Below are 19,253 nucleotides of genomic sequence, written 5' to 3' on the forward strand. Positions count from 1 at the left end.
CGCTATTGCCATTTTTGGGGAAGGTGATTGAGAGGGTGGTTGCAATCCAGCTTCAATCGATCTTGGATGAAACGGATTATCTAGACCCATTTCAAACCGGCTTTCGGGCGGGTTACGGGGTTGAGACTGCTATGGTCACCTTGGTCGATGATCTCCGTCTGGGCATGGACAGGGGGGAGCGTGTCCCTGTTAGTGCTCTTAGACATCTCAGCGGCTTTCAATACCATAGACCATGGTATCCTGGAGTGCCTGGCAGAGTTGGGAATCGGGGGCACTGCGCTCCAGTGGTTCCGATCCTACCTCTCTGGGAGGTTCCAGATGGTGCAACTGGGGGACGTGTGCTCCGACAGGAGGGCCCTTACATCTGGGGTCCCTCAAGGAGCCATTCTGTCTCCCATGCTTTTCAACATTTACATGAAACCGCTGGGAGAGATCATCCGGAGACATGGGGCGCAGGGTTATCAGTACGCTGATGACACCTAAATAGTCTTCTCTATGTCTCCGACTGATGCAGTGACTGGGGATGGCATCTCTCCTCTCGTGGCCTGTCTGGAGTCGGTAATGGGCTGGATGAGGGAAAACAGACTCAGCTTGAATCCAGAGAAAACGGAAGTACTCGTGATAGGTTCCCCCGGTCCGGGAATGGCGGTGGTTCCACCTGTCCTAAACGGGATCACGCTTCCTGTGAAGGACTCGATACGCAGTTTGGGGGTGCTCCTTGACTCGTCGCTTCACCTTACATCTCAGGTGAGTGTGACGGTCAGGAGCACCTGTTATCAGCTTCGGCTGATACGCCAACTGCGTCCCTACCTGGGCCGGGCTGACCTAGAAACGGTGGTACATGCTCTGGTAACATCTCGCTTGGACTTCTGCAATGTGCTCTACATGGGGCAACCCTTGTACCATACCCAGAAGCTACAATTAGTACAGAACATGGCAGCAAGGCTGGTTACTAATACACCTAGAACCAGTCATATAACACCAGTCTTAAAAGACCTCCATTGGCTGCCTATTCACTTCCGGGCGCAATACAAGGTGTTGGTTGTTACCTATAAAGCCCTAAATGGCTTGGGCCCAGGGTACTTAGAGGACCGCCTCTCCCCGTACAATCCGCCCCGCACACTCAGATCAACTGGGCAGCAATTGTTAAGGGTTCCAGAGGCCAGATTAGTTGCCACCACTAAGAGGGCCTTCTCCATCTCGGTCCCCAGCCTCTGGAACGCGCTGCCCTTTGAGCTCCGCTCAGCCGCCTCCCTTACCCAGTTTAGGAAGGGGTTAAAAACATTCTTGTTCAAGCAAGCTTACCCCTGACTCCCTGACCCCTAAAGTATTCTCTCCTCGCCCCCTTCGTCAGCATGTCAAGCTGGCACGAATTATGGTGCTTATTGTTTTATTGTAAAAGGTTTTTAATGCTATGTTTTGATGTTTTTATATTGCTGTATTGTTGTATGTATGTTGGAAACCGCCTTGGTCTTATAAAGGTGGTATATAAATAAACTTTTACTTACTTACAATTGTTTTAAAGTGGTGATCGTAAGCCAGTCTTCTGAGTTAACATGGTGAGAAGTGACAAAGCTCCACAACAAGGTCTGATCTCCATGTCATGCCCCATGTCCACTAGATAATACATCAAGAGGAAATTGCAGTAATATTATTGAAAGTGGTAGGTGGTAGGAGAGAGTTGAAGTCAGGGTTTGATCTGCAGATCGCCTCTTGCTAAATCCTTTCAGTTCTCTCAGGTGTAATCTGCATTGCAGAAATAATGCAGCTTGACACCATTTTTACTGCCATGGCTCAATGCTGTGGAATTCTGGGATCTGTAATTTTGTGAGCTATTTAGCCTTCTCTGCCAGAGAACTGTGGTGTCACAACAAACTACAGTTCCCAGAATCCTATAGCATTGAGTTATGGCAGTAAAAATTGTGTCAGGCTGCATTATTTCCGCAGTGCAGATTAGACCTCAAAAGCAGTAAGATTACAGGTCCTCTGAGCAGCAAGCAGTCTTGAAATAAGTGTCAAATTGACTTTGCTTACATACTGGTTAGAAGATATGCTTTTAGTATTATTTCTATGTCCATGAAACCCATTAGGTGACCTTGGGCAAGTCACATGCTCTCAGCCTCAGGGGAAGACAATGGCAAGTCTCCTCTAAACAAATCATGCCAAGAAGCCCCCATGATAGTTCGCCTTAAGGTTGCCATAATTTGGAAATGACTTGAAGGCTCACACAACAACAACAACAACAAGCCAGAGGATTCCTCTAAGAAGGATGGGTTCGAGCCCAGAGAACTGGAGAGTGGCAAGGATCTGATTGTGTTTGCCCAAGGTTACATCTCAGGATAGATACAACTTGACTCTGGAGGCAAAAGATGGGGGTGGAATCCTGATAATCTATGAGAACAACAGAGTCTGGAGACAGACATAGCTTGAGTTGGGCCTCAAAATCTCAGCCATATAACCCTCAGTATGAGGGCTGTAGGACTACTAGGAGCAATGTCTGCTCTGAACACTAGACATTCCTGTAAATGATGTTTCTGCTGTAGCTCTTGTGTCTTGACTTCAGGTGGCCTTACCTTGTCTTGGTATTTTCTCCTGACGCTCTCCAATAGGACATGGATATCTGATCTTTACTTGACCACTGACCCTACAGTTAGCTTTTCCATCTGTATTGTCTATAGTTGTGTTCTTTCTCTGGTATTGACTCTTATACTGGAGTGTAAGCCTTGCCACTAGGACCCATCTACCAAAGAACAGGACAGTTATATGCTAACTATAATAGAAATTGACCAGAGCTATTACCAGCGCAAACTTTCCCCCAAATAATAAAGTGTTGATAAAGAGGTTTACATGGACTTGAATTTTGCATATGATTATTTTTAAAAAAAACAACTACTAACAACCACCAAACCTTGATCCAACATCATCTTGGATTTCTTGCATCTTCTTTGCTAAGGACACCTCAACAATATTGGATATACAAGCCAAAACTAAACAGAAATGAAGCAGATTTGTCTCAATGTTGTTATTTGGGAATCATCATGTTATATTTAGTTATGTTTTTAACTCTTCTATGTCTATGCAATCTATACTATTTTGAATTAGTTGATTTTCATTCTTTTAAAATTGTCTTTTTTTTTTTTAATTTATTGGAAAAAATTAAATGGTTTTATTTATCAGCCACCTTGAATCCCTTTCTGGGAGAAAGGCAGCATAGAAATGAAATGAATTGAAATAAATACTCACCATCATCATTATTTAATATAGGTGGTATTTACTGTTCTTTCAGGATTATTTGGCTAGAAATGTAAAGATTACATTCTTAAACTTAAATTAAGCATCTCATAAGAAAACTGCATAGCTCAGTCATACTTACTTGGCAGGAGAGACACCATGATCACAAAGGTGGTTTTCCCAGGGTGAGGCTCATCTGGGCATGCTGACCCCTGCGATTTCCCAAAATGTGGAAAACTCAACTGCATAATTTTACAGTGGGCCATTGGTATCAGCTCGTGGATACCAAAATCCATGGATGCTCAAGTCCCATTAAATACAGTGGCATAGTAAAATGGTGTTCCTTATATAAAATGGCAAAATCAAAGTTTGCTTTTTGGAATTTAGATATTTTTTGAATATGTTCAAACCTTGGATGCATGGCTCCGAGGATAACAAATCTGTGCATACTGAGGACTGAGTGTACTTGCTGTCCCACTTGTTTCTCAGGGATTTCAAAGGGATTATTTTCCAAGTAAACTATGTTTAGGATTACAGCATTAGGCTCTTTGAGAAGTTCACAATATTGCTGAACTTGAAATGGGGTTCAAACCTTATTCTCATGAAACTATGACTCTGGGATTAATTAGGTTGGTGGAAATTTGCTTAAATGGAAAGAAATCATTCTAGTGTTATGAAAGTGTATGTGTTCATGTATTTCCAAGATGCAAAATAGCGATGTTGTCATGGAGATGGACAAGGAGTGATATGCATAAGTTAGTTAGTGGAGGTAACCCTGAGTAGTTAGCCCTGAATAGTTCTGGCTGAATATCAATTTATGTGGGATGCATCAGTGCAACAAGCTAAAAACAGGCAGATCCTGAAGAACACAGTTGTCTTGGGACTCAGAAACTACAGGGCCATGGCAGAGAGCCACACAACGCTCTTTGCCCATTCTGCTTACCAAAGCAATGCCACAGTGCCCTTGAAGCCTCCATGCCACTTTCTCCAATGAGGTAGCCTTCATCCACAGCTTCAAATGCTTTGCTTCAGCCATTCTGTCTTTGCATCCTAAAGATGTGGGATCATTAAATATATCTGAGTGGGTGTACAATATGGAATTTGCTTTTCCTCCCTCCTGCCATCCCTCCCTATGTAGGCTGATATGGGAGAGAAGGTTTAGTAGGTATCAGGGAGTGAAGATTTTTTTTTTAGTTCTGAGACACTTTTTCACATTACAAAATTAGCTTTGCATTGGCCTGGCACAAGGCCTGGTTCCGTGAAATGTAACTGCTGCAAGGTCATTCTAACTGCCACTGCTCAGTAATCCCAGAGCTTGTTCTCTCATTGCCTGCCAAGAATGTAGAAAATTTACTTTTTTGACTGCATCTTCCAGAATCTCCCATCCTCCAAAAAATTCCCAAGCTCTGTGTGTCCTACTTTGTTTCTGACTGTAAAACTATTGGGTTGTCATGACTTGGTGGGAACTGGATCTTATGCTTCATCCTCAGTCAAGTGTTAGCACATGGCTCTGTGTTAGTGATGGTGAACAAGTTTCAAATTTTACTCTGAAATGTAAACTTTAAAAAAGCAGTCAAAGGTGCTGACCCCATCTCAAAAATAGATTCAGCACCTTGCTTCTTTAAGGTTCAGACTAGACTCCAAAGAGGATTCACTTGCCCACCAGCATAGGAAACATTAGCAGCTGCTGACTTGATCCAATTTTTGGCCTAGCCAGTCCAGTCCAGTGTAGTGATTTGAGCATTGGACTAGGACATTGGGAGAGCAGAGTTCAAATCGCTGCTCAGCAATGGAAACCTACTGTGTGACCTTGGGCAGGTCACTTTCTCAGCCTCAAGGGGAAGGCAAGGCCAAACTCCCTCTGAACAAATTTTCCCAAGAATGATAGGTTTGCCTTAGGATTTCCATAAATTAGAAATGACTTAAGGCACACAACAACAATGTCCAGTTAATGTCTATTGAGGGGGGCATCCATCCTCCAAGATCTCCAGCCTCTGTCCCAGTGTCCTGCCATTGACTACTTGATCATTTAGTAGCGATGCTGGGGCTGATTTCTTGGACTTTCTGTATTCAAAGCATGTCATGATTGAGCAATGGTCCTTCCCTTTTCTTGTGCCTTAATTGCAGTATAACTAACTTTTAAATTCTGCAAATGTCAATATATTGGCAGCGAAACGGCAATAACATTTCTGAATTTATAAAGTCTCAGTTTTGAGAGTGCTGCCTGCATCTGTTGATAACAAAGTAAATACGCATGATGAAGTTACTATTCAAACATATTATTTAGGAGAGGCCACCAGGCCGTTTTCCCTGCCATGTGCTTTTCCATGTAGGATTCTTCAGTGCCATTGTGAAATAAGCATTTCTTCTTTGCTTGATGTAAAGCAAATGCATCAATTTTCAGCTGTCAATGGAGGGTGTGTCAGTAAGAAAAGGAATGGTTAGTTGCTAGATGGGGGATCCAGGACAGATGAAAGGAAACACTTCTTGGCATAGGGCATAAAAGATGGAATTTGCTGTCACCACAAAATGTGATGCTGAAGGTCACCAACTCACATGGCTTTAAAAGCAGACTGGACAAATTAATGGTAGCTAAATGTAGCAATAGCAACTTGCTGCAATGGCTGGATATTTCCGCCAGGATTAGGAAATACCCCTCAGTTTTATTGTGGGAAAATAATATTGGGAGCATTCTTTAGCTCATGTCATACTTCTGGGTTCCACAGAGGCAACTAGTTGGCCATAGTAATTACATAATGCTGGACTGAATAAGCCTCTGGTCTTCCAATGTCCTCTTGATATAGCAAGATCACTTGGTAGAACTGGGAAAAGGTCCCCTTTCTCCCTACTAGAACCCCATAATCCTCTACTGGCTTAACTAGTCTGGAGATTCTGGATCCTATTACCCCCAAAACATAACATTTCCCCCACTTCACAGCATAACATACTTTCTCATCCTTCTTGAGTCTCAGAAAGCATATTCAGTGAGCACCCATCTTGAATTAGACTGTAGCTGTCACTGACACCATTAACCATGTTTATTCTTTTGCCAGTATACTGGAGAAATCCCATAAAACTACCTCTTGTCCAGAACACACAGCTGCTTTCCCATTCACTCCATCCCTATTCATTCCTGTATGTTTCAGTTTTGCAGACAGTTCTTGGATTCTTGTAACAGAGAGACAAAATTTCTTATGTTTCCTTAACAGAAATGGAGCTTCTGCTCCTCCAGCATGTAAAGGGCTGTCAGGTCCAGATGTGGAGGACTTTCTCACCAGTTTTTAGACTTGTGGAGTAGTAAAGTAATATGTTATCAGGGATTTTGCCACCTTCAGTTTTGATTGTTCCTTCTGTTTACTGAACTTTCCATTCTCTTGCATAAGAGAAGAACCAGAGTCCAGTGTACTAATTATGAATAATGAGGCAAACAGGACAGATTGAGACCAATTTGAACAAATTCCAGCGTATGTTGGATTGGCCCAATTTGGATCCAGAGCCAAATGACACAGTTCAAGGCATTTTGGGCCAATCCAGAGGTTTGCATTTCAAAATTAAGTGAGGGTAAACTAGACAGCGAGTCTCCAGCACGACCATAAGTAAGACAACAAGGTGGTATGATGTGGATTGAGAAGGAGAAAGCTGAGCTGGGCCATTTGACAATTCTAATATGCAATCTGGGGCATGAATCTCACCAGCACTTTCCAATCATGTTGTCCATGGAAAAGGGTTATGTGAGTTCACTGAATTTGCATATTCTGAAGTCAATTTCTTCCAGTATTTCTTTTTAACCTGTTAGTAGCAGAAAACAAAAGAGCTGTGGCAAAGGGCAGGTGGCTGTTGGGCTTGTTCAATCTTTTTTTTCAAAAATCCTTTTCTCTTTTATGGTGTGTGTATGAGCCTTCAAGTCATAGCCTAGGATAATCTTCTGTTTGACTTTCTTGTTAGTTTGTCTGTTTAATGAGCCAATGCATTTGGCATACCCTATAGAGCAAGAAAGATGGAACCAATGAAACTCTTTGCTTTTTCTCTAGCAATAATAAGATAACTATCTACCACTTCCTAGGCTTCATGGTTAATCCAGGCAGAGGGGGACCCACAGACCAGCCAGTTCCTTACCATCTCCCAGGATGCAGATCATTCTAATCTAGTTCCTTAAGGCTCTCTAAAACACATATATTCCCACTGTTCTTGTTACTCTTGAGACTGTTCATCTAGCAGCCAGGGTCTTTTCTAAATGCTCCTGGAACTGGGCTGACCCTGCATCCGGGAGGGAAGAAGTAGCGGAGGGATTGAGGGAAGCAACATCTGTTGTTGTCATATGGGAGTGCTCCCTTCTTTCTCTTCCCAGGAGCTTCAGCCTGTTCCAATTTGTGGAATGCCTTTGGGTTTGGCCTCACCCCACCCTAACCCTGCATTCGCCACTCCACTCCTCGGCCTCCTCCCTCCCTTTGGCTTGCTGATGCCTTGTGTGTTTCAAAAGCATCTTCACCAAAAGTTAATTGCTGAACTTTCCCCGAAGGAAGTGTGAGTGATGGAGAACATGGCAGGCTTGGCTCTCATTACTGATCAGGCCCACAGGGCAGGCAGAGGATAAGACAGAAGACAGAGAAAAGGCAGAATTACGCAACACTTTCTTTGCCTCAGTCTTCTCAGAAAAGGCAAAGGGTGCTCAACCTGAGGATAATGGAGCAGAGGAAAGAATAGGGGAATTTCAGCACAAAATAAGTAAAGAGATAGTCCAGGAATACCTGTTTAACCTAAATGAATTTAAGTTTCCAGGACCAGATGAACTACATCCAAGGGTATTAAAAGAACTGGCAAATGTAATATCGGAGCCAATGGCAATAATCTTTGAGAACCCCTGGAGAACAGGAGAAGTGCCAGCAGACTGGAGGAGGGCAAATGTTGTCCCCATCGTCAAAAGGGGGGAAAAAGAGGATCCCAACAATTATCATCCAGTTAGTCTGACATCAATACCAGGAAAAATTCTGGAGCAGATCATTAAAAAGAGAGTCTGTGAACATCTAGAAAGCAATGCCATAATCACAAAAAGTCAACACGGGTTCCAGAGAAACAAGTCATGCCAGACAAATCTTATCTCATTCTTTGGTAAAGTTACCAGCTTGTTAGATGAAGGGAATGCTGTGGATATAATATATCTTGATTTCAGTAAGGCCTTTGACAAAGTTCCCCATGACATTCTTGCAAACACGCTTGTAAACTGTGGGCTAGACAAGGCAACTGTTACATGGATTCGTAATTGGTTGACCAGACGAACCCAAAGGGTGCTCAACAATGGCTCCTTTTCATCCTGGAGAGAAGTGACCAGTGGGGTCCCACAGGGCTCTGTCCTGGGGCCAGTGTTATTCAACATCTTAATCAATGGCGGGATACAGACCGCCGCTTTGCGGCGGTCTCCCAGCGGCACCATTTGCTTCGCGCGGGAGCCGCAGCAGCCAAATCGCACGGCTCCCGCACGGAGCAAAAAAGAAGCTCCATTTCGGAGCTTCTTTTTGCGGTGCCTTTATGACGTCGCGAGGCGCCGCTGGTGCATTCGCGACGTCATAGGCACCGCGACACGTCTGGACGCTATGCGTCCAGTACGTAAACATGGCAGCCCCCATGTGGAAGGGGCGCCGCCATGTTGTACGTATTCTATACGTACTAGGGTTAGGGGGGTGCGGAAGCACCGCCCCTTCCTAACCCTAGTACGTATAGAAGACGTACTATATGGCGGTTTGTATCCCGCCAATGACTTGGAGGAAAAAATTGGGGGAATACTTCTCAAATTTGCAGATGACACCAAATCAGGAGGAATAGCTAATACTCCAGAGGACAGGATCAAAATTCAAAATGACCTGAATAGACTAGAAAGGTGGGCCACAGCTAACAAAATGAACTTCAACAGGGAGAAATTAAGGTACTGCACTTAGGGCGGAAAAATGAAATGCACAGATATAGGATGGGGGACACCTGGCTTAAGGAGACAACATATGAAAGGGATCTAGGAGTCCAAGTAGACCACAAGTTGAACATGAGTCAACAGTGCAATGCGGCAGCTAACAAGGCCAATGTGATTTTAGGCTGCATCAATAGAAGTATAGTGTCTAGATCAGGGGTAGGCAACCTGCGGCCCGGCGAGGCCTTGGGACCGGCCCCAGCCCGGTCCTGCCGCCAATTGCCGCCGGGGCCTTTGGGGGCAATTGTCTATAGAAGCCTCAGAAACATGCATTTATCTTAACATTTTTTTTAAAATCAGCAAATGTTTTCACGTGTCCTCCATTTTTTATTAAAAAAGTGCCCTCCATTTGAAAATTTTGTCCTACATTTGTCCCGGTTTATTTATTTATTTAATTTTTTAAAATTTATTTATTTATTTATTTATTGGCTTCGGCCCCCCCAGTTGTCTGAGGGACAGCTACCCGGCCCCTGGCTCAAAAGGGTTGCCTACCCCTGGTCTAGATCAAGGGAAGTAATAATGCCACTATATTCTGCTCTGGTCAGGCCCCACCTGGAATATTGTGTCCAGTTCTGGGCACCACAATTCCAAAAGGACATTGAGAAACTGGAGCATGTCCAAAGGAGGGCGACTAAAATGGTGAAGGGTCTGGAAACCATGCCCTATGAGGAACGACTTAGGGAGCTGGGTATGTTTAGCCTGGAGAAAAGAAGGTTAAGAGGTGATATGATAGCCCTCTTTAAATATTTGAAGGGATGTCATATTGAGGAGGGAGCAAGCTTGTTTTCTGCTGCTCCAGAGACTAGGACCCGGAGCAATGGATGCAAGCTGCAGGAAAAGAGATTCCACCTGAACATTAGGAGGAACCTCCTGACAGTAAGGGCTGTTTGACAGTGAAACACACTCCCTTGGAGTGTAGTGGAGTCTCCTTCTTTCGAGGTCTTTAAACAGAGGCTGGATGGCCATCTGTCGGGGATGCTTTGATTTGGATTTCCTGCATGGCAGGGGGTTGGACTGGATGGCCCTTGCGGTCTCTTCCAACTCTATGATTCTATGATTCTAAGATGTTAGTCAGGGAATGAGGCTAAAAAGTCACATGCACAAGAGGCAAAGGTGAACAGCTGGGCAGGATGTGTGTGGCAATTTTGTAGTACCTGGCCTGAAAATACAGCATGAATTATCCAGAGCTTAGAAAGGTTACTCTTTAGGAGTATAATGCCCCAAAACATCCAGGTAGTCTTGCCACTAAGAGTTGTAGCACAAACAATTATCTTTCTAAGAATCTGGATTATCTGAAGGAGAAGCAACAAGAGGTACACAAACTGCCCTCTGTCAGCTAAGCAGAAGAGCTTTTGCCACCAGTATTGTTACATGGGATGCATCCACACTACACAGCAGCAGCTTGATAACACCCCCTTAACTGACATGGGTCTTTCCCATGGAATCCTGGAATTTGGTAAGTACTTAGAATTCTTCGCTAGTGAGCATTAGTCCCCTACCCTGAACTACAGCAGAAGGGCTCTCTAAATGAAATTCTATGTACCTCATCAAACTACAAATCCCAGGATTCCATAAGAAAGCATCATGGTAGCTAAAATGGTATTGAACTACTATAACATGTAGTATGGATACACTCATGGAGAAGTAGTAGAAGAAGAGAATAGAGGAAGTGAGCTCTTGCTTGAATTTATACTCATGTTATTCATACTCCAAAATAATTTTCTACAGTAGCATCGCTAGGTTTGGTGTCACCCAGTGCAGGTGCCCAGAAAAGGCTTGAAGGCAGTGGAGGCCTGCACCACCCTCCCTCCTACTGCCTCACTCACCTGCTCTCCAGCTGCCCACCATCCAGCCAGATCTGGAAAGGGCTGCTGGGCAGTGGTTGTGGTGGCACTTTACCCTGCCCCCTCCCCTTCCCCTGGGTTGCTTGCTCGCCCAGACCAGAAAAAGCCTGCTGGCAGGTGGCCAGGCAAGTGAGCGGGAGGGGATGAAAGGGGGTCACTTTGCTCCTTCTGCTCTGGTGCCTTGGCTGCCTTGGTGGAGAGAACCATGACACTGGCGAATCCATAAGGGGATGCATTGTCCTTCCTTTTCCAGTGTCTTGGCTCTCTTGGATAAGAGAGCTATGTCAGTGGAAAAAAAGGGGAAGGCATTGGCAGCAGCAGCAGCACCCCACAGAGGAGGGCCTGGCCAGGTGTCATTCCTCCTCTGAGTGCCATCCAGCGCAGTCCACCCCACCGCCACCCTGCATACCTCCTAGTGATGCCTCTGACATTCTGCATCCATTTGATACCACTGTGTCCTGTTTATTAAACCAGACCTCACAAATATCAGTCCTAGAAGCTGTTCCAGATATTTGGGAAGATTTTAGGGCAGCCAGTGGTTCTATCCTGTGAGAGTGGCCAACTCACTCTGGATTTTACTGCTGCTCTTCTTGCAGCTAGTCCAAGTTAAACAAGTCCTCTCCCAGTGTTGGATCCAATTTTGGCAATGGCATATCTCTTGTTCAACTCAGCTGCCCCGGGATAAAATAAATCTGACAATATGCATGGAACATGGCTTGTGGTCACTGCATAGTTACAGTGAGCCTCTACCTACCTATTGTGTACCAAACATGGCTTTACTTTGAATTCACAAACCACTGACAGTTTTTACATCTAGGTGTATCTACACTATTAATTATAGCAGTTTGATGTCACTTTTACTCAGCTGAATAAAACAGGACTCAGTTCTATGGAAGCCTGGTCTTTTTGTTTTCTGGGGGACTTGGAATTCTTTGCTATTTTAAGGAATGGACTAGAGCTTTCTAGCAGACATGTTCCTCCCCAGCCTACACATTGCAAGATTCCACATGGTGAAGCTAGGGCAGTTAAAGTGACCTCAAACTGCTATAGCTTTGCTGTGTTGACACACCTTCTCATAGTATCATAGAGTTGCAAGAGACCACAAAGGCCATCCAGTCCAGTCTCCTGTCATGCAAGAAGACACAAACAAAGCACTCTTGATAGATGGCTATTCAGCCTCTGTTTAAAAAACCCCAAAGAAAGAGACTCCACCACACTCTGAGGCAGTATGTTCCACTTTCAAACTGCTCCTGCCCTCAAAAGTTCTTCCTAATGTTTAGGTGAAGTTTCTTATTCTGTAGCTTGAATCCATTCTTCCTTATCCTGTTCCCTGGAGCAGCAGTAAACAAGCTTGCTCCATCCTCAGTATGACATCCCTTCAAATATTTAAAGATGGCTATCATGTCACCTCTTAACCTTCTCTTTCCAGGATAAGCTGCTTATCATAGGGTATGGTTTCCAGACATTTCACCATTTTGGTCACTCTCCTCTGGACATGATCCAACTTGTCAAGATCCTTTTTGAATTGTTGTGACCAGAACTGGGCACAAAATTCCTGGTGAGGTCTGACCAAAGCAGAATAGAGTGGTATTATTACTTCCCTCAATCTAGACAATGTACTCTTATTGATGCAGCCTAGAATTGCATTCGCTTTCTTAGCTGCTACATCACATTGGCGGGTTATAGACCACCGCTTTGAGGCGGTCTGCCGCCGCCGCCGTTTGCTCCGTAAGGGAGCCGTCGCAGCCACACCGCGCGGCTCCTTTACGGAGCAAAAAAGAAGCTCCAAAATGGAGCTTCTTTCTGCCGCGACACATTTGGACGCACAATGTCCGATACGTAAAGATGGTGCCAGCCGTTCCACACGGCCGGCGCCATATTGTACAGACAGAGTCCGTATTAGACCCAGGGGCTAGAAGAGACGCCCCTTTTTTAAAATGGGACGTCCTGCGGACGTCCCAAGTGCCGGTCTGTAACCGGCCATTGATGACTCAGGGTCTGCTAAGACTGCTAGATCCTTTCCCATGTACAAAATGTCACTCATCATATATCTGTGTATTTCATTTTTAGTGTCCAAGTGTGGTATCCTACATTTCTCCCTGCTAAAATTCATTTTGTTAGTTTTGACCCAGCTTTCTAACCTATTAAGGTCATTTTGAATTCTGTTTATGAAGTGAGCACTATAGATCACACAAGGAAGCTGACATAGGACTAATATTGTCCTTTGTAATATTACATTTTAAATGTAATATGCATTTAATGTGTTATATGTAATATGCATGTAATATGTAATATGTATGTAATTTAATATGTAATATGCATGTAATGTAATGCATCTGAGGAATTATTAATGTAATGCCTCTGAGGAAGTAGACTGAAGTCTACAAAAGCTTATGCTGCCAACTTCTTTCTTTCAGTTAATCTCAAAGGTGCTACAAAATCTCTCTACATACTCATTCTACAGACAAACACAGCTATACTGTATCTTTGAATTCTATTCCATTTTAAAGTATTCCATTGTATCACTTGCACCAGTTTCACTGCTAATGGTTGCTTCAGAATGGCTGTTTTTCACACTACTAGATTTCCACATCAGATCATTATGGCTGGAGTTTACTTGGTGATGTGTGCTTATTTTACTAGGAACTACGTCACAAGGAGGTATCCAGTATCTCTTTGCACAATGGTTTCCTCCTAGCTGTGAAGAACAGCAAGACAGATGTTGAGTGCAACTCTACCCATCAGCCCAAATGGCCACTGACTGGCCAAAACGGGTGCCAGAATGAACCTGCTACCCTCCTAATAGCCCTTCAAGAAATGGGTGGAAGAGAGCAGTAAGCAAGGCAAGAAAGGGCTAGTGAGAGAACTGTTTCTCTCTCCCCCATAATCCTAATTCTATGGGTCACCCAGTGAAATGGACTCCTCCTCTCAGAACCTATTAATTTATAGATTCTGCTTCCATGAGATGTGGTGATGGTGACTACATATGATACTGAAATCAAACCAATTCATGTGGTGCAGGAGCAGGTGATATGGGTGTCTAAATTTCCATTAGTTCTGATAGCTAAACAGAGATGACTCCATTTTTGGAGGCATTAAGCCACTGAATGCCAATTGGTGGAGGTTAACAGCAGGGGAGAACTATAGCCACCAGGGCTTGATAGAAGGATCTCACTGGACACTGAGGGAATCAGAGTGTTAGATGAGTAAAACCTTTGGTGTGATCCCAGAAAGTGACTGTTCTTATATTTTTACTTAAGCTGAAAAGTAAACAGGTCAGACGTTGAAGGCATCTGGAGAGATCCCCTGGGAATGCTTGTTTAATCCATTAAAAAAAAAACCTGTGCTTGAAAGAACAGAGCATGAAAAAGTTACTTTTCCACATCTCCAGCTGGGGGAATTCTAGAAGTTGTTGTCTTCCTCTGCCCCACCACCACCACAAAATTTCCCAAGATCCCAGAAAGCAAGCTAGATTCCACACAGCAGCATAGTGATGAAGATTTCTGAAACCCCCTGGCTTTTAGGAGAACAAAGACCTGCAAAGTCCAGTAAAAATGATCACTAGGCAGTGAACCGGTGACTGTTTTTAAGGTTTGGGGCTCAGCATTGTCTGGCAGATGTTATTGACTTCACCGGCTTGCAGGTACTCGCAAGGGATAGGCAAGTTACTTTTCCTATCCATTTCCACTCAAGCATTCTTAAATATGAGGACTCTTGTGTACCTAGAAGTGCCCTCCATGTGTTCACTGTAGCCTGTTTACAAGTAGATGTGCGTAGGATGGATTGCAGACAGTCTTCATTACTCCTGGGAAGGCTTGCCAACAAACAACGTCTTAATTTTTCTTAGGGCTTGATCCATCAGGACACTTTCCTATTGATTACTCCAGAGGAGGCTCAACTACATAGAAATCTTGGTAGTTCAATTTTGCAGATCATGCAGAGGGTGGGGGCTCAGTCCTGCTTTGCCTAATCTTGGGAGCTCCCTGTGCTGCGCCCTCTCCCTTTCCATTAGATAATGGAGCTGCTTCTTTGATTGGGATTATAGAGATCCTAGCCATGTTTTGGAAGGGCATGGGCAGTCTAGTGTTCATGCTCTTTGGTTGAGAAGTTATTTCCTTACTCTTGCCCCCTCTTAATCTTTCCCCCTACTTCTCCATAATAGCTTCTTACCAACCCAAGATTCACAAGACTGCCCAGAGAGAGAGAGATTTTTCTTCTCACCCCAGCCTTTTCCCATCAGAAACCAACCTAATCGGAACCACTATCCCCTGCTCCCTCCCCCTCTCTGACCCACACCTCCAGCTGGGAGTCTTAAACCTTTGTGAAAGCCTCCCTCTGCTCCTGCTGACCTCAGCAAGGCTTCTCAAGGAGAGAGGCATCCCATTGAAAGGGAGGGGGGAACCTCTCTAAAATTTAAGTTTGGGGGGAGGGAGGGCTCCCTAGCTATTGGACACCCACCTGCCAACAAGATGAATGCCTAGAGTGAAAAATATCAGCCGTGGGAAGGAAATCAATTGTTGGCTGGAAGGGCTGGTCTGGACATGAATCCCAAACTCCAGCAATTGGGTTCCACCAGGCCAGACACAAATCAAGTTGTTTTCCCCAGGAACAGCGTTACAAATTAAAATTCCAAATCCACCTCTATTTCCTAAGCTGTCATGCCCTTTTTATATCGCCTTTTTAAATACACACGTGGGCACAGGCACAAAAACCCTATTAAGCCTTTTAAGACAAAAGGACAGTTGTCGGAGGAAGATTTGTAATCAGTTCACATTTATTAAGTGCTAGACCTCCTGGTGGTCCTCCCTCCTCCCCTTCCTCTTGTATTTTCATAAAATAGACTGAAACCCAGGGACTCTCCTAGGCCACCTTTTCTAATTAAAATAATTACAACCTCCCAGCATCACTTTGGGGCATATTTATTCACTTTAGCTCTCAAAAGCCAACTCAAAAGAATCTGGAATTTCAAGCAGAACTGGAGCAGTTGCTTCTTTTCTATGAAGGGCTCAATTTTTGCTCTGCCTTTCTCCCTTTATTGAACAAGAAATGACCCTTATATTTATTCTCTTGCCTCTCTTTCTCAGATATTTACATATTGCTTTAGTTGAGCTTTCTGGCAATCATAGGAAAGGTACAAGAAATGCATTATGGAACTTAATTTAACAACAACAACAAAACACTGTTACTTATGGCCCTACTCTTAGGTGAAGGACCACCAGCTCTGACAGCAGATGCTCCTAGTGTAGTGTCTCTGACACCAAAATTCCCTACAATGACCCAGAGCATGGGTGGGAATCATATGATGCTCCAGATATTACTGGACTACAACTTGCAGCACTCCAGACAGCATAGCCAATGGTGAAGAGTATTGGATGTTACAGTTCAGCAATATCTGGTAAACTGTGGGAATCCAACTCCTGTCCTATATAGATAATAAAGGTGTTTTGAGGATTATAGAAGGGAAATTAAGACTGCTGATCAATGCTGCCTGCAGTAATCTAATACTCTTGCCAGAGCTTGTAAAATTAATTTGGGGAACTACAAATCCCAAAATCCAGCCAGCACTGCCACTGCCCATACTGTCTGGGAACTATTCTGATTTCTTTTCCTAAACTCTGACTCCTGTCCACTGCTAGTAGCAGGTAAACCCTCCGGGGCTCACTCCAATAAAAGGAGACATGACCCAGATCTCCTTGAACCTGGAGTGACCCTAGATAGTAGAACTGGGATTAAATTTGAGTCAGTGCTCATTGGAACATCACTCCGATGCCACAGCTTAGCTCTGGGACCTGTGAAAGAAAAGGTGCTGATTCCATCAGAAATGCCTTTCCCTCATTCACACATGCATGTACTCTCACGCTCCATATAATATTACTGGATGATGCAGCATGCAGTGCTTTGGGAGAATAATTCCATATGAAGCAACCACAGGCATTATGGAGAATTCCATTTGTGGTTTTCTTCTCCACAGATCATTGTCAATGTCAAATGATATTGCCATTGCTGGATGAAAAGTAGCCTTCCATGGAATTCACACCTGTTAACAGCAACCAGCCCCAACTTCTTAAAATAAAGAATTTGCAGACTGAAGTGCTAAAACAGAACTAGAACGGGGACATGAAAAATAGTCCAGTTTTAGAAAAAATGCTTTTGTACATTTATTTATTAGTTGTAGTTATATCCTTCCTATTCTTTAGTGAGCCCAAGGTGACGTCTATAGCTCTCCTCCTCCTCACTTCATCCTCACAATAACAACATGGTAAGGTTAGTCAGTCTGAGAGACAGCAACTGTGCCAAGATCACATGTGAGTTTCCATGGCTCAATGGAGACCTAGATCTGGCTCCCCTAGTTCAAACTTTCTAAGCTTTACCTTATGACCACCACATATGATAATATGCCCCAACCTTTTGATTACACTTCCAACATTTGTGAGTAACACTATTATACATTTTTGAAAGCCTGTCCAGAGTTAAATACCACATCTACAACATTTTATAGAAATTTTCTTCCAGATCAAAACTCGTAGTGAATTTTGAAGACTTTGTCCAAGCCTTTCCCTGCTGTTCTAAATGTATATGAGTACCAATATTGTGAGCCCATTTTATCATACATTCTTTCACTTGTTTAACTTCCATTACTCAGGTCAGCAGGGAAAAATTTGCTGGAGGTCCCAACTGTGTGATATGCGAAGACCTTGCAACGGGCCTTTTCCATCTCAACCCCACGAATATGGAACAATCTCTCTGATGAGTTCTGCTCCACCACGTCTTTAGACCTTTTTAAGAAGAATCTCAAAACCTTCTTCTTTTCCCAAGCTTTCCCCCCCATGAGATGTGACTTTGGTTATTTTCCCCTCTATCTTGGTATCGACTGTGACATGTTTCTGGATTCCCCCACTCAGCTGGCTGAGTATTAGCTTTTTATATGCTGTTTTTATATATTGTTTTATTGATTGTACTGATTATTATGTATTTTATATGAATTTGTATGCCGCTTTGATCAAATTGGAAAAGCAGGATAGAAATAAACATTATTATTATTATTATTATTATTATTATTATTATTATTAATTCTTAACAACATTTTGTACATTTTCTTAATAAATGACCATCGTTTGAACAAAGTTGAGTTTCCAGTTCTAATTCCATCAGTTCAAAACTATACAGTTTTATGTCCTTTTAAAATCTCTCCATAAATTGTCTGTATGAGAACCAGGAAAATATCAGTCCTTCAGTTTCCAGTTCCTCTCTAGATTTCATTCTCAGTTGCCCTTTATCCAGTATTATTGACTCTTTGTAAGTCACCCATTTTTTGTTCAAAAAAGGTCTCTCTTAAACAGTGCTTCACATTATGAGCTCCAAAGAGTCATTCCAAGCAGAAGTCAGATGACTTTCAACTGAGTCAAGATTTAAAAGGGAATGTACAAGAAATAGGGGGGGGGGGAGGTATCACCAAAAAAGAATTCAAAGAAATAACCAAAATGCAGAACAAGCTCAGTCTTGTTAGAGAAATTAAAAACAATAATAATGGTAGGGCCACTATGTGGAGAAGATGGCAAAATGCTAATAGGGGACAGAGATAAGACAGGACTACTCATCACCTTCTTTGCCTTGTCTTCTCCCACAAGGAAAACAGTGTTCGACCAGGGAAAAATGGAACCAATCATGCAGTAAGGGAAATGCAGCACATAATAAATAAAAAGGTAGAGTACAAGGATACCTGGCTACTCTAAATGTATTCAAGTCTGGGGGCCAGATGAATTACATCCTACATACAGAAATGCCATGATCACTAAAAGTCAACATAGGTTTCTCAAAAACAAGACACAGCAGGCTAATCTCTCTCTCTCTCTCTCTCTCTCTCTCTCTCTCTCTTTCTTTTGATAGAGTTACAAGCTTGGTAGATGAAAGGAATGCGAAGGATATAGTACATCTTGATTTCAGTAAGACCTTTGAGAAGGCCCCCCATGATATTCTTGCAAACAAGCTAGTAAAATGTGGGCTAGACTATGCGACTGTTTGGTGGATTTGTGTTTGGTTGACTAACCAAACCCAAAGAATACACAACAATGGCTTCTCTTCAACCTGGAGAGAAGTAACTAGCAGGATGTCACAGGTTCTATCTTGGGTCCAGTGCTATTCAACATCTTTATAAATTACTTGGATGATAGAACAGAAGGCATGCTTATCAAGTTTGCAGATGACAATGAATTAGGAGA

The 19,253-nt window shown here is 43.3% G+C and overlaps 1 non-coding gene across 1 annotated transcript; it reads left to right on the forward strand.

Moving 5' to 3' along the window:
• Positions 1-3,365: 3,365 nt before the first annotated feature.
• Positions 3,366-3,521, forward strand: LOC121924489. Its single transcript, XR_006102626.1, has one exon. It is a non-coding gene; the product is annotated as a U1 spliceosomal RNA (small nuclear RNA).
• The last annotated feature ends 15,732 nt before the right edge of the window (positions 3,522-19,253 follow it).

Source organism: Sceloporus undulatus, chromosome 2 (assembly GCF_019175285.1).
Source record: "Sceloporus undulatus isolate JIND9_A2432 ecotype Alabama chromosome 2, SceUnd_v1.1, whole genome shotgun sequence".
NCBI classification, from domain to species: Eukaryota; Metazoa; Chordata; class Lepidosauria; order Squamata; family Phrynosomatidae; genus Sceloporus; species Sceloporus undulatus.